The sequence below is a fragment of the Eurosta solidaginis genome, chromosome 5 (assembly GCF_040869045.1).
Source record: "Eurosta solidaginis isolate ZX-2024a chromosome 5, ASM4086904v1, whole genome shotgun sequence".
In the NCBI taxonomy this organism is placed as follows: domain Eukaryota; kingdom Metazoa; phylum Arthropoda; class Insecta; order Diptera; family Tephritidae; genus Eurosta; species Eurosta solidaginis.
The window spans coordinates 36,543,622-36,563,944 of NC_090323.1; the positions used below are offsets into that span (position 1 = coordinate 36,543,622).

At 46.6% G+C, this 20,323-nt stretch overlaps 2 protein-coding genes across 3 annotated transcripts in view; one reads left to right on the forward strand and one right to left on the reverse strand.

Annotated features, from left to right (window-relative positions):
• Nucleotides 1-20,323, forward strand: part of Trl (Trithorax-like) — a 291,079-nt gene that overhangs the window by 134,721 nt on the left and 136,035 nt on the right. The gene's annotated exons all lie outside the window — the stretch shown is intronic.
• The window catches only part of LOC137253625 (uncharacterized), a 130,174-nt gene that overhangs the window by 72,358 nt on the left and 37,493 nt on the right, over nt 1-20,323 (reverse strand). The gene's annotated exons all lie outside the window — the stretch shown is intronic.

Consider the following 20,323-nt stretch of genomic DNA (forward strand, 5'->3'; position numbering starts at 1 on the left):
GATCCCGGACGCATCCCTAAAACCATCCAGGAATGCTTACGGAAAGGACCCAAACTGACCCCGAAAAAGTCCCGTAATGATCCCGGAAACCATCAAGAATTTATCTCTCGAAGGTACGCAAATGATCCCGAAAGTACCCCGACGGGATCCCGGACGGATCCCGAAAACCATCCAGAAATGATGCCGGAAGGGTCCCCAAATGATCGCGAAATAGTCCCGAAATGATTCCGGAATAGTCCCGAAAATATCCCAAAATAACCACGACGGGATCCCGGACGGATCCCGAAAACTATACAGAAATGATCCCGGAAGGGTCCCAAAATGATCCCGAAATAGTCCCGAAAAAGTCCCGAAATTACCCCGGCGTAATCCCGGACCGATCCCGAAAACCATCCAGAAATGATCCCGGAGGGTCTCGATATGACCCTTACGGGATTACAAATAAGGTGAAGCTAATTATAAAACCATGTTAATAAGGCAGCAGGCGCATTGGAGCGAATAAAAAGTTACATAGAAACATACAGGTAAAGCTAATAAAAGCGTGCTAATAAAAACAATTGATGGAGGGCGGATGGCGGGAGTAGAGGAGAGGACCACTGATCGTTCCTCCAAAATTGTCTAGATCTCGTTCTGTATGTACCAGATACCAAAAATTATTGATTTAGGAGAAAATTTAGATTGAGTTATAACAATTTATGGATTTTACACCAGAGGGGGAGATAAAGGGGGGGGGGCGGGCGGAGGGTGTCACTGCTTACTTTGTAAGCCCTCGACTTATTTGAGCCCTTGAGTCTGTGATATTGGTGAAGGCCAGTCTACGTAAAGTTATAATGTGTAAAAACTATGAAAAATAATTTCTCGAGGGGTCGTGCGACCCCCACCCCTCTTTCCATGTTCGAAAAAAATTTCGCTAGTAGACTACTGTCTGTGTCCCAAATTTCATCAAAATCCGTGTAGCCATTCTGGCGTGATTCAGTCGCAAATACGAAAAAATATAATAATTAAATTATAACTGTTCCTAGGGGGCGGGGACCACGCCCCTTTTGAAAAATATATAGCTAGTAGATCCTTCTAGACTATTGGCTATATGTGTGCAAAATTTCATCCAAATCGGTCCAGCCGTTCTTGCGTTATTGAGTCACAAAGACAAACGTCTGGACAAACATCCAAACATCCAAACATCCAAACATCCAAACATCCAAACATCCAAACATCCAAACATCTAAACATCCAAACATCCAAACATCTTAACATCCAAACTTTCCCATTTATAATATATATTAGAATATTAGATATAATATACTAGCCTTTACCCGCGGCCCCGTCCGCAAGGAGAAAATAAAATATATGTGCTATTCACGTTAGCCTGCTTATCAAGTTGTCTGTTTAAAAATTTTTTCTGTCAATGTATTTTATTTTTTAATACAGTAAAAAAAAGAACTAACTGAGCTGATGGGCACGCTTACATGAATAGTACAATACACTTTTTTCGAATTAAAAAAAATACATTTTGTTTCTAAGTTAAATTAATTGATATGACAGGGGTGAAAGAATTACTACTCATAGAACAAAGGAGTGAAACTACAATTAGCTAAAACCAAAAAGAAGTTTTTAAATGAAAGCAGTGTTGCTTTTTCGGGTATTGAGTTGGTTAAAATATTACAAAAATTTTAATTATAGTTGTAATAGTTCGTTACAGGATTCATTTAAAAATATAACGAAAAAGCTGTGATATATTAAAGATAAAACATACCGAATTTTAATTACGAATAATTTGCCGTAAATCCACGGCCATGTGTGCTGAATTACCGGTTTCGAAGAGACCTAAAATGATCCCGGAAGTGTCCCTAAATGACACCAAATAGTCACGAAATGATGCCGACGGGATCCTGGACAAATCTCGAAAACTATCCAGAAATGATGCCGGAACGGTCCCAAAATAATCCCGAAGTAGTCACGAAAAGTCACGAAATGACCCTGACGGGATCCCGGACGGATCCCGAAAACCATCCAGATTTGATTCCTGAACGGTCCGCAAATGATCCCGATATAGTCCGAAAAAGTCCCGAAAAAACTCTGACGGGATCCCGGACAAATCCCGAAAATCGCCCAGAAATTATCCCGGAGGAGTCCCAAAATGATTCCGAAATAGTAGTCACGAAAAAGGACCGAAATGATCCTGACGGGATCCCGAAAACCATCCAGAAATGACTCTGGAGGGATCCCCAAATGATCCCGGAAAAGTCCAAAAACCATCCAGAATTGATCTCTGAAGGTTCCGCAAATGATCCCGAAATAGTCCCGAAAGTCACGAAAAACTCAGACCCATCCCGAAAATCATGAAGAAATTATCCTGGAAGGGTCCCAAAATTACCCCGAAATAACTCTGACGGGATCCCGGACAGATCCCGAAAATCATCCAGAACTGAGCTCTGAAACGTCCCCAAATAATCCAGAAATAGTCCGGAGAAAGTCCCGAAAAAACTCCGTCGGGATCCCGGACAGATCCCGAAAATCACCCAGAAATTATGCCGGAGGGGTCCCAAAATGATTCCGAAATAGTCCCGAAAAAGTCCCGAAATGACCTTGAGGGGATCCCAGACCGATACCGAAAACCATCCAGAATTGATCTCTAAAGGGTCCGCAATTTATCCCAGATAAAGTCGCGAAAAAACTACGAAGGGACCCCGAACAGATCCCGAAAATCATAGAGAAATTATCCCGGAAGGGTCCCAAAATGATCCCGAAATAGTCCCGAAAAGGCGCGAAATAACCCTGACGGGATCCCGGACGGATCCCGAAAACCACCCAGAAATGATCTTTAAGGGCAACTGACCCCGAAATAGTCGTGAAAAAGTCCCGAAATTACCCCGACGGGATCCCGAAAACCATCCAGAAATTATCCCTGAAGGATCCCCAAATGATCCAAGAACAGTCTCGAAACTCCCTGACATTTTCCCGAAAAAGTAAAAAAATAAACCCGACGGTATCTCGGACGGATCCCGAAAACGATCCAGAAATGATGCCGGAAGGGACCCCAAATGATCCCGAAAAATTCCCGAAATTCCCCCGATGGGATCCCGGACGGAACCCGGACCATCCAGAAATGATGCCGGTTGGTACCCCACAATGATCCCGAAATAGGCCAGAAATGACCCCGTCGGGATCCCGGACGGATCCCCAAAAGTATACAGAAATGATGCTGGAAGGTGAAATGATCCCCTTAAAGAAAGATGAAAAATGAAATGATCCCCTTATAGTTCCGAAATGATCCTGACAGGATTCCAGACGGATCCCGGAAACTATCCAGAAATGATGCCGGAAAGGTTCCCAAGTTATCCCCAAATAGTCCCGAAATTACCCTGACGGTATCCCGGACGGATCACGAAAACCATCCGGAAATGATGGCGAAAGGGTCCCCAAATGATCCCGCATTAGTCGCGGGTTCCGAAATGACCCTGACGGGATCCCCGAAGGATCCCGGAAACTATCCAGAAATGATGCCGGAAAGGTTCCCAAGTTATCCCCAAATAGTCCCGAAATTACCCTGACGGTATCCCGGACGAATACCGAAAACCATCTAGAAAAGTGGCCGGAAGATACCCCAAATGATCCCGAAAAAGTCCTGAAATGATCCAGACGGGATCCCGGATGAATCCCGAAAACTATCCATCTAGGTACCCCAAATGATCCCGAAATAGTCCCGAAATGACCCTTCATCCAGAAATGATGAAGGTAGGTACCCAAATGATCCCGAAATAGTCCCGAAATGAAATAGTCCTGAAAAATAGTCCCGAAATTATCCAGACGGGATCCCGGACGAATCCCGAAAACTATCCATCTAGGTACCCCAAATGATCCCGAAATAGTCCCGAAATGACCCTTCATCCAGAAATGATGAAGGTAGGTACCCAAATAATCCCGAAATAGTCCCGAAATGATCCCGACGGGATCCCGTACGGATCCCGAAAACCAACCAGAAATGATGGCGGTAGGTACCCCAAATGGTCCCGATATGACCCCGTCGGGATCCCGCACGGATCCCTAAAACTATCCAGAAATGATGCCGGAAAGGTCCCCAAATAACCCCCTAATAGTCCCGAAATTACGCCGACGGAATCCCGGACGGATCCGGAAACCATCCAGAAATGATGCCGGAGGAGACCCCAAATGATCCCGCTAAAGTCCCAAAATGACCTCGACAGGGTCCCGGATGGATCCCGAAAACCATCTAGAAATGATGCCGGAAGAGACCCCAAATGATCCCGCAAAGGTCCCAAAATGACCCCGACAGGATCCCGGACGGATCCCGAAAACCATCCAGAAATGATGCCGGAAGAGACCCCAAATGATCTCGCAAAAGTCCCAAAATGACTCCGACAGGATCCCGGACGGATCTCGTAAACCATCCAGAAATGTTGCCGGAAGAGACCCCAAATGATCCCGCAAAAGTCCCAAAATGACCCCGACAGGATCCCGGACGGATCCCGAAAACCATTCAGAAATGATGCCGGGAGAGACCCCAAATGATCCCGCAAAAGTCCCAAAATGACCCCGACAGGATCCCGGACGGATCCCGTAAACCATCCAGAAATGATGCCGGAAGAGAACCCAAATGATCCCGCAAAAGGCCCAAAATGACCCCGACAGGATCCCGGACGGATCCCGTAAACCATCCAGAAATGATGCCGGAAGAGACCCCAAATGATCCCGCAAAAGTCCCAAAATGACCCCGACAGGATCCCGGACGGATCCCGAAAACCATACAGAAATGATGCCGGAAGAGACCCCAAATGATCCCGCAAGTCTCAAAATGACCCCGACAGGATCCCGGACGGATACTGTAAACCATCCAGAAATGATGCCGGAAGAGACCCCAAATGATCCCGCAAAAGTCCCAAAATGACCCCGACAGGATCCCGGACGGATCCCGAAAACCATCCAGAAATGATGCCGGAAGAGACCCCAAATGATCCCGCAAAAGTCCCAAAATGACCCCGACAGGATCCCGGACGTATCCCGAAAACCATCCAGAAATGATGCCGGAATGGACCCCAAATGGTCCCGAAATGACACCGACGGGATCCCGGACGGATACCGAAAACCATCCAGAAATGATGCCGTCAGGTACCCCAAATTATCTCGAAATAGTCCCGAAATGACCCTGACGGGATCGCGGACGGATTCCGAAAACCATCCAGAAATGATGCCGATAAGGTCCCCAAATGATCCTGTATTAGTCGAGAAAAAATTCCGAAATGACTCCGACGGGATCCCGGACGGATCCCGAAAACCATCTAGAATTGATACCGGAGGGTACCCCAAATGATCCCGTAAAAGTCCCAAAATGACCCCGACAGGATCCCGGACGGATCCCGAAAACCATCCAGAAATGATGCCGGGAGAGACCCCAAAGTCTCAAAATGACCCCGACAGGATCCCCGACGGATCCCGAAAACCATCCAGAAATGATGCTGGAAGCGACCCCAAATGACCCCGCAAAAGTCCCAAAATGACCCCGACAGGATCCCGGACGGATCCCGTAAACCATCCAGAAATGATGCCGGAAGAGACCCCAAATGATCCCGCAAAAGTCCCAAAATGACCGCGACAGGATCCCGGACGGATCCCGTAAAGCATCCAGAAATGATGCCGTAAGAGACCCCAAATGATCCCGCAAAAGTCCCAAAATGACCCCGACAGGATCCCGGACGGACCCCGTAAACCATCCAGAAATGATGCCGGAGGAGACCCCAAATGATCCCGCTAAAGTCCCAAAACGACCCCGACAGGGTCCCGGACGGATCCCGTAAACCATCCAGAAATGATGCCGGAAGAGACCCCAAATGATCCCGCAAAAGTCCCAAAATGACCCCGACAGGATCCCGGACGGATCCCGTAAACCATCCAGAAATGATGCCGGAAGAGACCCCAAATGATCCCGCAAAAGTCCCAAAATGACCGCGACAGGATCCCGGACGGATCCCGTAAACCATCCAGAAATGATGCCGGAAGAGACCCCAAATGATCCCGCAAAAGTCCCAAAATTACGCCGACGGGATCCCGGACGGATCCCGTAAACCATCCAGAAATGATGCAGGAAGAGACCCCAAATGATCCCGCAAAAGTCCCAAAATGACGCCGACGGGATCCCGGACGCATCCCTAAAACCATCCAGGAATGCTTACGGAAAGGACCCAAACTGACCCCGAAAAAGTCCCGTAATGATCCCGGAAACCATCAAGAATTTATCTCTCGAAGGTACGCAAATGATCCCGAAAGTACCCCGACGGGATCCCGGACGGATCCCGAAAACCATCCAGAAATGATGCCGGAAGGGTCCCCAAATGATCGCGAAATAGTCCCGAAATGATTCCGGAATAGTCCCGAAAATATCCCAAAATAACCCCGACGGGATCCCGGACGGATCCCGAAAACTATACAGAAATGATCCCGGAAGGGTCCCAAAATGATCCCGAAATAGTCCCGAAAAAGTCCCGAAATTACCCCGGCGTAATCCCGGACCGATCCCGAAAACCATCCAGAAATGATCCCGGAGGGTCTCGATATGACCCTTACGGGATTACAAATAAGGTGAAGCTAATTATAAAACCATGTTAATAAGGCAGCAGGCGCATTGGAGCGAATAAAAAGTTACATAGAAACATACAGGTAAAGCTAATAAAAGCGTGCTAATAAAAACAATTGATGGAGGGCGGATGGCGGGAATAGAGGAGAGGACCACTGATCGTTCCTCCAAAATTGTCTAGATCTCGTTCTGTATGTACCAGATACCAAAAATTATTGATTTAGGAGAAAATTTAGATTGAGTTATAACAATTTATGGATTTTACACCAGAGGGCGAGATAAAGGGGGGGGGGGGGGGGGGCGGGCGGAGGGTGTCACTGCTTACTTTGTAAGCCCTCGACTTATTTGAGCCCTTGAGTCTGTGATATTGGTGAAGGCCAGTCTACGTAAAGTTATAATGTGTAAAAACTATGAAAAATAATTTCTCGAGGGGTCGTGCGACCCCCACCCCTCTTTCCATGTTCGAAAAAAATTTCGCTAGTAGACTACTGTCTGTGTCCCAAATTTCATCAAAATCCGTGTAGCCATTCTGGCGTGATTCAGTCGCAAATACGAAAAAATATAATAATTAAATTATAACTGTTCCTAGGGGGCGGGGACCACGCCCCTTTTGAAAAATATATAGCTAGTAGATCCTTCTAGACTATTGGCTATATGTGTGCAAAATTTCATCCAAATCGGTCCAGCCGTTCTTGCGTTATTGAGTCACAAAGACAAACGTCTGGACAAACATCCAAACATCCAAACATCCAAACATCCAAACATCCAAACATCCAAACATCCAAACATCCAAACATCCAAACATCTAAACATCCAAACATCCAAACATCTTAACATCCAAACTTTCCCATTTATAATATATATTAGAATATTAGATATAATATACTAGCCTTTACCCGCGGCCCCGTCCGCAAGGAGAAAATAAAATATATGTGCTATTCACGTTAGCCTGCTTATCAAGTTGTCTGTTTAAAAATTTTTTCTGTCAATGTATTTTATTTTTTAATACAGTAAAAAAAAGAACTAACTGAGCTGATGGGCACGCTTACATGAATAGTACAATACACTTTTTTCGAATTAAAAAAAATACATTTTGTTTCTAAGTTAAATTAATTGATATGACAGGGGTGAAAGAATTACTACTCATAGAACAAAGGAGTGAAACTACAATTAGCTAAAACCAAAAAGAAGTTTTTAAATGAAAGCAGTGTTGCTTTTTCGGGTATTGAGTTGGTTAAAATATTACAAAAATTTTAATTATAGTTGTAATAGTTCGTTACAGGATTCATTTAAAAATATAACGAAAAAGCTGTGATATATTAAAGATAAAACATACCGAATTTTAATTACGAATAATTTGCCGTAAATCCACGGCCATGTGTGCTGAATTACCGGTTTCGAAGAGACCTAAAATGATCCCGGAAGTGTCCCTAAATGACACCAAATAGTCACGAAATGATGCCGACGGGATCCTGGACAAATCTCGAAAACTATCCAGAAATGATGCCGGAACGGTCCCAAAATAATCCCGAAGTAGTCACGAAAAGTCACGAAATGACCCTGACGGGATCCCGGACGGATCCCGAAAACCATCCAGATTTGATTCCTGAACGGTCCGCAAATGATCCCGATATAGTCCGAAAAAGTCCCGAAAAAACTCTGACGGGATCCCGGACAAATCCCGAAAATCGCCCAGAAATTATCCCGGAGGAGTCCCAAAATGATTCCGAAATAGTAGTCACGAAAAAGGACCGAAATGATCCTGACGGGATCCCGAAAACCATCCAGAAATGACTCTGGAGGGATCCCCAAATGATCCCGGAAAAGTCCAAAAACCATCCAGAATTGATCTCTGAAGGTTCCGCAAATGATCCCGAAATAGTCCCGAAAGTCACGAAAAACTCAGACCCATCCCGAAAATCATGAAGAAATTATCCTGGAAGGGTCCCAAAATTACCCCGAAATAACTCTGACGGGATCCCGGACAGATCCCGAAAATCATCCAGAACTGAGCTCTGAAACGTCCCCAAATAATCCAGAAATAGTCCGGAGAAAGTCCCGAAAAAACTCCGTCGGGATCCCGGACAGATCCCGAAAATCACCCAGAAATTATGCCGGAGGGGTCCCAAAATGATTCCGAAATAGTCCCGAAAAAGTCCCGAAATGACCTTGAGGGGATCCCAGACCGATACCGAAAACCATCCAGAATTGATCTCTAAAGGGTCCGCAATTTATCCCAGATAAAGTCGCGAAAAAACTACGAAGGGACCCCGAACAGATCCCGAAAATCATAGAGAAATTATCCCGGAAGGGTCCCAAAATGATCCCGAAATAGTCCCGAAAAGGCGCGAAATAACCCTGACGGGATCCCGGACGGATCCCGAAAACCACCCAGAAATGATCTTTAAGGGCAACTGACCCCGAAATAGTCGTGAAAAAGTCCCGAAATTACCCCGACGGGATCCCGAAAACCATCCAGAAATTATCCCTGAAGGATCCCCAAATGATCCAAGAACAGTCTCGAAACTCCCTGACATTTTCCCGAAAAAGTAAAAAAATAAACCCGACGGTATCTTGGACGGATCCCGAAAACGATCCAGAAATGATGCCGGAAGGGACCCCAAATGATCCCGAAAAATTCCCGAAATTCCCCCGATGGGATCCCGGACGGAACCCGGACCATCCAGAAATGATGCCGGTTGGTACCCCACAATGATCCCGAAATAGGCCAGAAATGACCCCGTCGGGATCCCGGACGGATCCCCAAAAGTATACAGAAATGATGCTGGAAGGTGAAATGATCCCCTTAAAGAAAGATGAAAAATGAAATGATCCCCTTATAGTTCCGAAATGATCCTGACAGGATTCCAGACGGATCCCGGAAACTATCCAGAAATGATGCCGGAAAGGTTCCCAAGTTATCCCCAAATAGTCCCGAAATTACCCTGACGGTATCCCGGACGGATCACGAAAACCATCCGGAAATGATGGCGAAAGGGTCCCCAAATGATCCCGCATTAGTCGCGGGTTCCGAAATGACCCTGACGGGATCCCCGAAGGATCCCGGAAACTATCCAGAAATGATGCCGGAAAGGTTCCCAAGTTATCCCCAAATAGTCCCGAAATTACCCTGACGGTATCCCGGACGAATACCGAAAACCATCTAGAAAAGTGGCCGGAAGATACCCCAAATGATCCCGAAAAAGTCCTGAAATGATCCAGACGGGATCCCGGATGAATCCCGAAAACTATCCATCTAGGTACCCCAAATGATCCCGAAATAGTCCCGAAATGACCCTTCATCCAGAAATGATGAAGGTAGGTACCCAAATGATCCCGAAATAGTCCCGAAATGAAATAGTCCTGAAAAATAGTCCCGAAATTATCCAGACGGGATCCCGGACGAATCCCGAAAACTATCCATCTAGGTACCCCAAATGATCCCGAAATAGTCCCGAAATGACCCTTCATCCAGAAATGATGAAGGTAGGTACCCAAATAATCCCGAAATAGTCCCGAAATGATCCCGACGGGATCCCGTACGGATCCCGAAAACCAACCAGAAATGATGGCGGTAGGTACCCCAAATGGTCCCGATATGACCCCGTCGGGATCCCGCACGGATCCCTAAAACTATCCAGAAATGATGCCGGAAAGGTCCCCAAATAACCCCCTAATAGTCCCGAAATTACGCCGACGGAATCCCGGACGGATCCGGAAACCATCCAGAAATGATGCCGGAGGAGACCCCAAATGATCCCGCTAAAGTCCCAAAATGACCCCGACAGGGTCCCGGACGGATCCCGTAAACCATCCAGAAATGATGCCGGTAGGTACCCCAAATGGTCCCGATATGACCCCGTCGGGATCCCGAACGGATCCCTAAAACTATCCAGAAATGATGCCGAAAGGGTCCCCAAATGATCCTGTATTAGTCGATAAAAAGATCCGAAATGACTCCGACGGGATCCCGGATGGATCCCGAAAACCATCTAGAAATGATGCCGGAAGAGACCCCAAATGATCCCGCAAAGGTCCCAAAATGACCCCGACAGGATCCCGGACGGATCCCGAAAACCATCCAGAAATGATGCCGGAGGAAACCCCAAATGATCCCGCTAAAGTCCCAAAATGACCCCGACAGGGTCCCGGACGGATCCCGTAAACCATCCAGAAATGATGCCGGAAGAGACCCCAAATGATCTCGCAAAAGTCCCAAAATGACTCCGACAGGATCCCGGACGGATCTCGTAAACCATCCAGAAATGATGCCGGAAGAGACCCCAAATGATCCCGCAAAAGTCCCAAAATGACCCCGACAGGATCCCGGACGGATCCCGAAAACCATTCAGAAATGATGCCGGGAGAGACCCCAAATGATCCCGCAAAAGTCCCAAAATGACCCCGACAGGATCCCGGACGGATCCCGTAAACCATCCAGAAATGATGCCGGAAGAGAACCCAAATGATCCCGCAAAAGGCCCAAAATGACCCCGACAGGATCCCGGACGGATCCCGTAAACCATCCAGAAATGATGCCGGAAGAGACCCCAAATGATCCCGCAAAAGTCCCAAAATGACCCCGACAGGATCCCGGACGGATCCCGAAAACCATACAGAAATGATGCCGGAAGAGACCCCAAATGATCCCGCAAGTCTCAAAATGACCCCGACAGGATCCCGGACGGATACTGTAAACCATCCAGAAATGATGCCGGAAGAGACCCCAAATGATCCCGCAAAAGTCCCAAAATGACCCCGACAGGATCCCGGACGGATCCCGAAAACCATCCAGAAATGATGCCGGAAGAGACCCCAAATGATCCCGCAAAAGTCCCAAAATGACCCCGACAGGATCCCGGACGTATCCCGAAAACCATCCAGAAATGATGCCGGAATGGACCCCAAATGGTCCCGAAATGACACCGACGGGATCCCGGACGGATACCGAAAACCATCCAGAAATGATGCCGGCAGGTACCCCAAATTATCTCGAAATAGTCCCGAAATGACCCTGACGGGATCGCGGACGGATTCCGAAAACCATCCAGAAATGATGCCGATAAGGTCCCCAAATGATCCTGTATTAGTCGAGAAAAAATTCCGAAATGACTCCGACGGGATCCCGGACCATCCCGAAAACCATCTAGAATTGATACCGGAGGGTACCCCAAATGATCCCGTAAAAGTCCCAAAATGACCCCGACAGGATCCCGGACGGATCCCGAAAACCATCCAGAAATGATGCCGGGAGAGACCCCAAATGATCCCGCAAAAGTCCCAAAATGACCCCGACAGGATCCCGGACGGATCTCGTAAACCATCCAGAAATGATGCCGGAGGAGACCCCAAATGATCCCGCTAAAGTCCCAAAATGACCCCGACAGGGTCCCGGACGGATCCCGTAAACCATCCAGAAATGATGCCGGAAGAGACCCCAAATGATCCCGCAAAAGTCCCAAAATGACCCCGACAGGATCCCGGACGGATCCCTTAAACCATCCAGAAATGATGCCGGAAGAGACCCCAAATGATCCCGCAAAATTCCCAAAATTACCCCGACAGGATCCCGGACGGATCCCGTAAACCATCCAGAAATGATGCCGGAGGAGACCCCAAATGATCCCGCAAAAGTCCCAAAATGACCGCGACAGGATCCCGGACGGATCCCGTAAACCATCCAGAAATGATGCCGGAAGAGACCCCAAATGATCCCGCAAAAGTCCCAAAATTACCCCGACAGGATCCCGGACGGATCCCGTAAACCATCCAGAAATGATGCCGGAGGAGACCCCAAATGATCCCGTAAAAGTGTCAAAATGACCCCGACAGGATCCCGGACGGATCCCGAAAACCATCCAGAAATGATGCTGGAAGAGACCCCAAATGATCCCGCAAAAGTCCCAAAATGACCCCGACAGGATCCCGGACGGATCCCGTAAACCATCCAGAAATGATGCCGGAAGAGACCCCAAATGATCCCGCAAAAGTCCCAAAATGACGCCGACGGGATCCCGGACGGATCCCGTAAACCATCCAGAAATGATGCCGGAGGAGACCCCAAATGATCCCGCAAAAGTCTCAAAATGACCCCGACAGGATCCCCGACGGATCCCGAAAACCATCCAGAAATGATGCTGGAAGCGACCCCAAATGACCCCGCAAAAGTCCCAAAATGACCCCGACAGGATCCCGGACGGATCCCGTAAACCATCCAGAAATGATGCCGGAAGAGACCCCAAATGATCCCGCAAAAGTCCCAAAATGACCGCGACAGGATCCCGGACGGATCCCGTAAAGCATCCAGAAATGATGCCGGAAGAGACCCCAAATGATCCCGCAAAAGTCCCAAAATGACCCCGACAGGATCCCGGACGGACCCCGTAAACCATCCAGAAATGATGCCGGAGGAGACCCCAAATGATCCCGCTAAAGTCCCAAAACGACCCCGACAGGGTCCCGGACGGATCCCGTAAACCATCCAGAAATGATGCCGGAAGAGACCCCAAATGATCCCGCAAAAGTCCCAAAATGACCCCGACAGGATCCCGGACGGATCCCGTAAACCATCCAGAAATGATGCCGGAAGAGACCCCAAATGATCCCGCAAAAGTCCCAAAATGACCGCGACAGGATCCCGGACGGATCCCGTAAACCATCCAGAAATGATGCCGGAAGAGACCCCAAATGATCCCGCAAAAGTCCCAAAATTACGCCGACGGGATCCCGGACGGATCCCGTAAACCATCCAGAAATGATGCAGGAAGAGACCTCAAATGATCCCGCAAAAGTCCCAAAATGACGCCGACGGGATCCCGGACGCATCCCTAAAACCATCCAGGAATGCTTACGGAAAGGACCCAAACTGACCCCGAAAAAGTCCCGTAATGATCCCGGAAACCATCAAGAATTTATCTCTCGAAGGTACGCAAATGATCCCGAAAGTACCCCGACGGGATCCCGGACGGATCCCGAAAACCATCCAGAAATGATGCCGGAAGGGTCCCCAAATGATCGCGAAATAGTCCCGAAATGATTCCGGAATAGTCCCGAAAATATCCCAAAATAACCCCGACGGGATCCCGGACGGATCCCGAAAACTATACAGAAATGATCCCGGAAGGGTCCCAAAATGATCCCGAAATAGTCCCGAAAAAGTCCCGAAATTACCCCGGCGTAATCCCGGACCGATCCCGAAAACCATCCAGAAATGATCCCGGAGGGTCTCGATATGACCCTTACGGGATTACAAATAAGGTGAAGCTAATTATAAAACCATGTTAATAAGGCAGCAGGCGCATTGGAGCGAATAAAAAGTTACATAGAAACATACAGGTAAAGCTAATAAAAGCGTGCTAATAAAAACAATTGATGGAGGGCGGATGGCGGGAGTAGAGGAGAGGACCACTGATCGTTCCTCCAAAATTGTCTAGATCTCGTTCTGTATGTACCAGATACCAAAAATTATTGATTTAGGAGAAAATTTAGATTGAGTTATAACAATTTATGGATTTTACACCAGAGGGGGAGATAAACGGGGGGGGGGGCGGGCGGAGGGTGTCACTGCTTACTTTGTAAGCCCTCGACTTATTTGACCCCTTGAGTCTGTGATATTGGTGAAGGCCAGTCTACGTAAAGTTATAATGTGTAAAAACTATGAAAAATAATTTCTCGAGGGGTCGTGCGACCCCCACCCCTCTTTCCATGTTCGAAAAAAATTTCGCTAGTAGACTACTGTCTGTGTCCCAAATTTCATCAAAATCCGTGTAGCCATTCTGGCGTGATTCAGTCGCAAATACGAAAAAATATAATAATTAAATTATAACTGTTCCTAGGGGGCGGGGACCACGCCCCTTTTGAAAAATATATAGCTAGTAGATCCTTCTAGACTATTGGCTATATGTGTGCAAAATTTCATCCAAATCGGTCCAGCCGTTCTTGCGTTATTGAGTCACAAAGACAAACGTCTGGACAAACATCCAAACATCCAAACATCCAAACATCCAAACATCCAAACATCCAAACATCCAAACATCCAAACATCTAAACATCCAAACATCCAAACATCTTAACATCCAAACTTTCCCATTTATAATATACTAGCCTTTACCCGCGGCCCCGTCCGCAAGGAGAAAATAAAATATATGTGCTATTCACGTTAGCCTGCTTATCAAGTTGTCTGTTTAAAAATTTTTTCTGTCAATGTATTTTATTTTTTAATACAGTAAAAAAAAGAACTAACTGAGCTGATGGGCACGCTTACATGAATAGTACAATACACTTTTTTCGAATTAAAAAAAATACATTTTGTTTCTAAGTTAAATTAATTGATATGACAGGGGTGAAAGAATTACTACTCATAGAACAAAGGAGTGAAACTACAATTAGCTAAAACCAAAAAGAAGTTTTTAAATGAAAGCAGTGTTGCTTTTTCGGGTATTGAGTTGGTTAAAATATTACAAAAATTTTAATTATAGTTGTAATAGTTCGTTACAGGATTCATTTAAAAATATAACGAAAAAGCTGTGATATATTAAAGATAAAACATACCGAATTTTAATTACGAATAATTTGCCGTAAATCCACGGCCATGTGTGCTGAATTACCGGTTTCGAAGAGACCTAAAATGATCCCGGAAGTGTCCCTAAATGACACCAAATAGTCACGAAATGATGCCGACGGGATCCTGGACAAATCTCGAAAACTATCCAGAAATGATGCCGGAACGGTCCCAAAATAATCCCGAAGTAGTCACGAAAAGTCACGAAATGACCCTGACGGGATCCCGGACGGATCCCGAAAACCATCCAGAAATGATGCCGATAAGGTCCCCAAATGATCCTGTATTAGTCGAGAAAAAATTCCGAAATGACTCCGACGGGATCCCGGACGGATTCCGAAAACCATCCAGAAATGATGCCGATAAGGTCCCCAAATGATCCTGTATTAGTCGAGAAAAAATTCCGAAATGACTCCGACGGGATCCCGGACGGATTCCGAAAACCATCTAGAATTGATACCGGAGGGTACCCCAAATGATCCCGTAAAAGTCCCAAAATGACCCCGACAGGATCCCGGACGGACCCCGTAAACCATCCAGAAATGATGCCGGAGGAGACCCCAAATGATCCCGCTAAAGTCCCAAAACGACCCCGACAGGGTCCCGGACGGATCCCGTAAACCATCCAGAAATGATGCCGGAAGAGACCCCAAATGATCCCGCAAAAGTCCCAAAATGACCCCGACAGGATCCCGGACGGATCCCGTAAACCATCCAGAAATGATGCCGGAAGAGACCCCAAATGATCCCGCAAAAGTCCCAAAATGACCGCGACAGGATCCCGGACGGATCCCGTAAACCATCCAGAAATGATGCCGGAAGAGACCCCAAATGATCCCGCAAAAGTCCCAAAATTACGCCGACGGGATCCCGGACGGATCCCGTAAACCATCCAGAAATGATGCAGGAAGAGACCCCAAATGATCCCGCAAAAGTCCCAAAATGACGCCGACGGGATCCCGGACGCATCCCTAAAACCATCCAGGAATGCTTACGGAAAGGACCCAAACTGACCCCGAAAAAGTCCCGTAATGATCCCGGAAACCATCAAGAATTTATCTCTCGAAGGTACGCAAATGATCCCGAAAGTACCCCGACGGGATCCCGGACGGATCCCGAAAACCATCCAGAAATGATGCCGGAAGGGTCCCCAAATGATCGCGAAATAGTCCCGAAATGATTCCGGAATAGTCCCGAAAATATCCCAAAATAACCACGACGGGATCCCGGACGGATCCCGAAAACTATACAGAAATGATCCCGGAAGGGTCCCAAAATGATCCCGAAATAGTCCCGAAAAAGTCCCGAAATTACCCCGGCGTAATCCCGGACCGATCCCGAAAACCATCCAGAAATGATCCCGGAGGGTCTCGATATGACCCTTACGGGATTACAAATAAGGTGAAGCTAATTATAAAACCATGTTAATAAGGCAGCAGGCGCATTGGAGCGAATAAAAAGTTACATAGAAACATACAGGTAAAGCTAATAAAAGCGTGCTAATAAAAACAATTGATGGAGGGCGGATGGCGGGAGTAGAGGAGAGGACCACTGATCGTTCCTCCAAAATTGTCTAGATCTCGTTCTGTATGTACCAGATACCAAAAATTATTGATTTAGGAGAAAATTTAGATTGAGTTATAACAATTTATGGATTTTACACCAGAGGGGGAGATAAAGGGGGGGGGGGGCGGGCGGAGGGTGTCACTGCTTACTTTGTAAGCCCTCGACTTATTTGAGCCCTTGAGTCTGTGATATTGGTGAAGGCCAGTCTACGTAAAGTTATAATGTGTAAAAACTATGAAAAATAATTTCTCGAGGGGTCGTGCGACCCCCACCCCTCTTTCCATGTTCGAAAAAAATTTCGCTAGTAGACTACTGTCTGTGTCCCAAATTTCATCAAAATCCGTGTAGCCATTCTGGCGTGATTCAGTCGCAAATACGAAAAAATATAATAATTAAATTATAACTGTTCCTAGGGGGCGGGGACCACGCCCCTTTTGAAAAATATATAGCTAGTAGATCCTTCTAGACTATTGGCTATATGTGTGCAAAATTTCATCCAAATCGGTCCAGCCGTTCTTGCGTTATTGAGTCACAAAGACAAACGTCTGGACAAACATCCAAACATCCAAACATCCAAACATCCAAACATCCAAACATCCAAACATCCAAACATCTAAACATCCAAACATCCAAACATCTTAACATCCAAACTTTCCCATTTATAATATATATTAGAATATTAGATATAATATACTAGCCTTTACCCGCGGCCCCGTCCGCAAGGAGAAAATAAAATATATGTGCTATTCACGTTAGCCTGCTTATCAAGTTGTCTGTTTAAAAATTTTTTCTGTCAATGTATTTTATTTTTTAATACAGTAAAAAAAAGAACTAACTGAGCTGATGGGCACGCTTACATGAATAGTACAATACACTTTTTTCGAATTAAAAAAAATACATTTTGTTTCTAAGTTAAATTAATTGATATGACAGGGGTGAAAGAATTACTACTCATAGAACAAAGGAGTGAAACTACAATTAGCTAAAACCAAAAAGAAGTTTTTAAATGAAAGCAGTGTTGCTTTTTCGGGTATTGAGTTGGTTAAAATATTACAAAAATTTTAATTATAGTTGTAATAGTTCGTTACAGGATTCATTTAAAAATATAACGAAAAAGCTGTGATATATTAAAGATAAAACATACCGAATTTTAATTACGAATAATTTGCCGTAAATCCACGGCCATGTGTGCTGAATTACCGGTTTCGAAGAGACCTAAAATGATCCCGGAAGTGTCCCTAAATGACACCAAATAGTCACGAAATGATGCCGACGGGATCCTGGACAAATCTCGAAAACTATCCAGAAATGATGCCGGAACGGTCCCAAAATAATCCCGAAGTAGTCACGAAAAGTCACGAAATGACCCTGACGGGATCCCGGACGGATCCCGAAAACCATCCAGATTTGATTCCTGAACGGTCCGCAAATGATCCCGATATAGTCCGAAAAAGTCCCGAAAAAACTCTGACGGGATCCCGGACAAATCCCGAAAATCGCCCAGAAATTATCCCGGAGGAGTCCCAAAATGATTCCGAAATAGTAGTCACGAAAAAGGACCGAAATGATCCTGACGGGATCCCGAAAACCATCCAGAAATGACTCTGGAGGGATCCCCAAATGATCCCGGAAAAGTCCAAAAACCATCCAGAATTGATCTCTGAAGGTTCCGCAAATGATCCCGAAATAGTCCCGAAAGTCACGAAAAACTCAGACCCATCCCGAAAATCATGAAGAAATTATCCTGGAAGGGTCCCAAAATTACCCCGAAATAACTCTGACGGGATCCCGGACAGATCCCGAAAATCATCCAGAACTGAGCTCTGAAACGTCCCCAAATAATCCAGAAATAGTCCGGAGAAAGTCCCGAAAAAACTCCGTCGGGATCCCGGACAGATCCCGAAAATCACCCAGAAATTATGCCGGAGGGGTCCCAAAATGATTCCGAAATAGTCCCGAAAAAGTCCCGAAATGACCTTGAGGGGATCCCAGACCGATACCGAAAACCATCCAGAATTGATCTCTAAAGGGTCCGCAATTTATCCCAGATAAAGTCGCGAAAAAACTACGAAGGGACCCCGAACAGATCCCGAAAATCATAGAGAAATTATCCCGGAAGGGTCCCAAAATGATCCCGAAATAGTCCCGAAAAGGCGCGAAATAACCCTGACGGGATCCCGGACGGATCCCGAAAACCACCCAGAAATGATCTTTAAGGGCAACTGACCCCGAAATAGTCGTGAAAAAGTCCCGAAATTACCCCGACGGGATCCCGAAAACCATCCAGAAATTATCCCTGAAGGATCCCCAAATGATCCAAGAACAGTCTCGAAACTCCCTGACATTTTCCCGAAAAAGTAAAAAAATAAACCCGACGGTATCTCGGACGGATCCCGAAAACGATCCAGAAATGATGCCGGAAGGGACCCCAAATGATCCCGAAAAATTCCCGAAATTCCCCCGATGGGATCCCGGACGGAACCCGGACCATCCAGAAATGATGCCGGTTGGTACCCCACAATGATCCCGAAATAGGCCAGAAATGACCCCGTCGGGATCCCGGACGGATCCCCAAAAGTATACAGAAATGATGCTGGAAGGTGAAATGATCCCCTTAAAGAAAGATGAAAAATGAAATGATCCCCTTATAGTTCCGAAATGATCCTGACAGGATTCCAGACGGATCCCGGAAACTATCCAGAAATGATGCCGGAAAGGTTCCCAAGTTATCCCCAAATAGTCCCGAAATTACCCTGACGGTATCCCGGACGGATCACGAAAACCATCCGGAAATGATGGCGAAAGGGTCCCCAAATGATCCCGCATTAGTCGCGGGTTCCGAAATGACCCTGACGGGATCCCCGAAGGATCCCGGAAACTATCCAGAAATGATGCCGGAAAGGTTCCCAAGTTATCCCCAAATAGTCCCGAAATTACCCTGACGGTATCCCGGACGAATACCGAAAACCATCTAGAAAAGTGGCCGGAAGATACCCCAAATGATCCCGAAAAAGTCCTGAAATGATCCAGACGGGATCCCGGATGAATCCCGAAAACTATCCATCTAGGTACCCCAAATGATCCCGAAATAGTCCCGAAATGACCCTTCATCCAGAAATGATGAAGGTAGGTACCCAAATGATCCCGAAATAGTCCCGAAATGAAATAGTCCTGAAAAATAGTCCCGAAATTATCCAGACGGGATCCCGGACGAATCCCGAAAACTATCCATCTAGGTACCCCAAATGATCCCGAAATAGTCCCGAAATGACCCTTCATCCAGAAATGATGAAGGTAGGTACCCAAATAATCCCGAAATAGTCCCGAAATGATCCCGACGGGATCCCGTACGGATCCCGAAAACCAACCAGAAATGATGGCGGTAGGTACCCCAAATGGTCCCGATATGACCCCGTCGGGATCCCGCACGGATCCCTAAAACTATCCAGAAATGATGCCGGAAAGGTCCCCAAATAACCCCCTAATAGTCCCGAAATTACGCCGACGGAATCCCGGACGGATCCGGAAACCATCCAGAAATGATGCCGGAGGAGACCCCAAATGATCCCGCTAAAGTCCCAAAATGACCTCGACAGGGTCCCGGATGG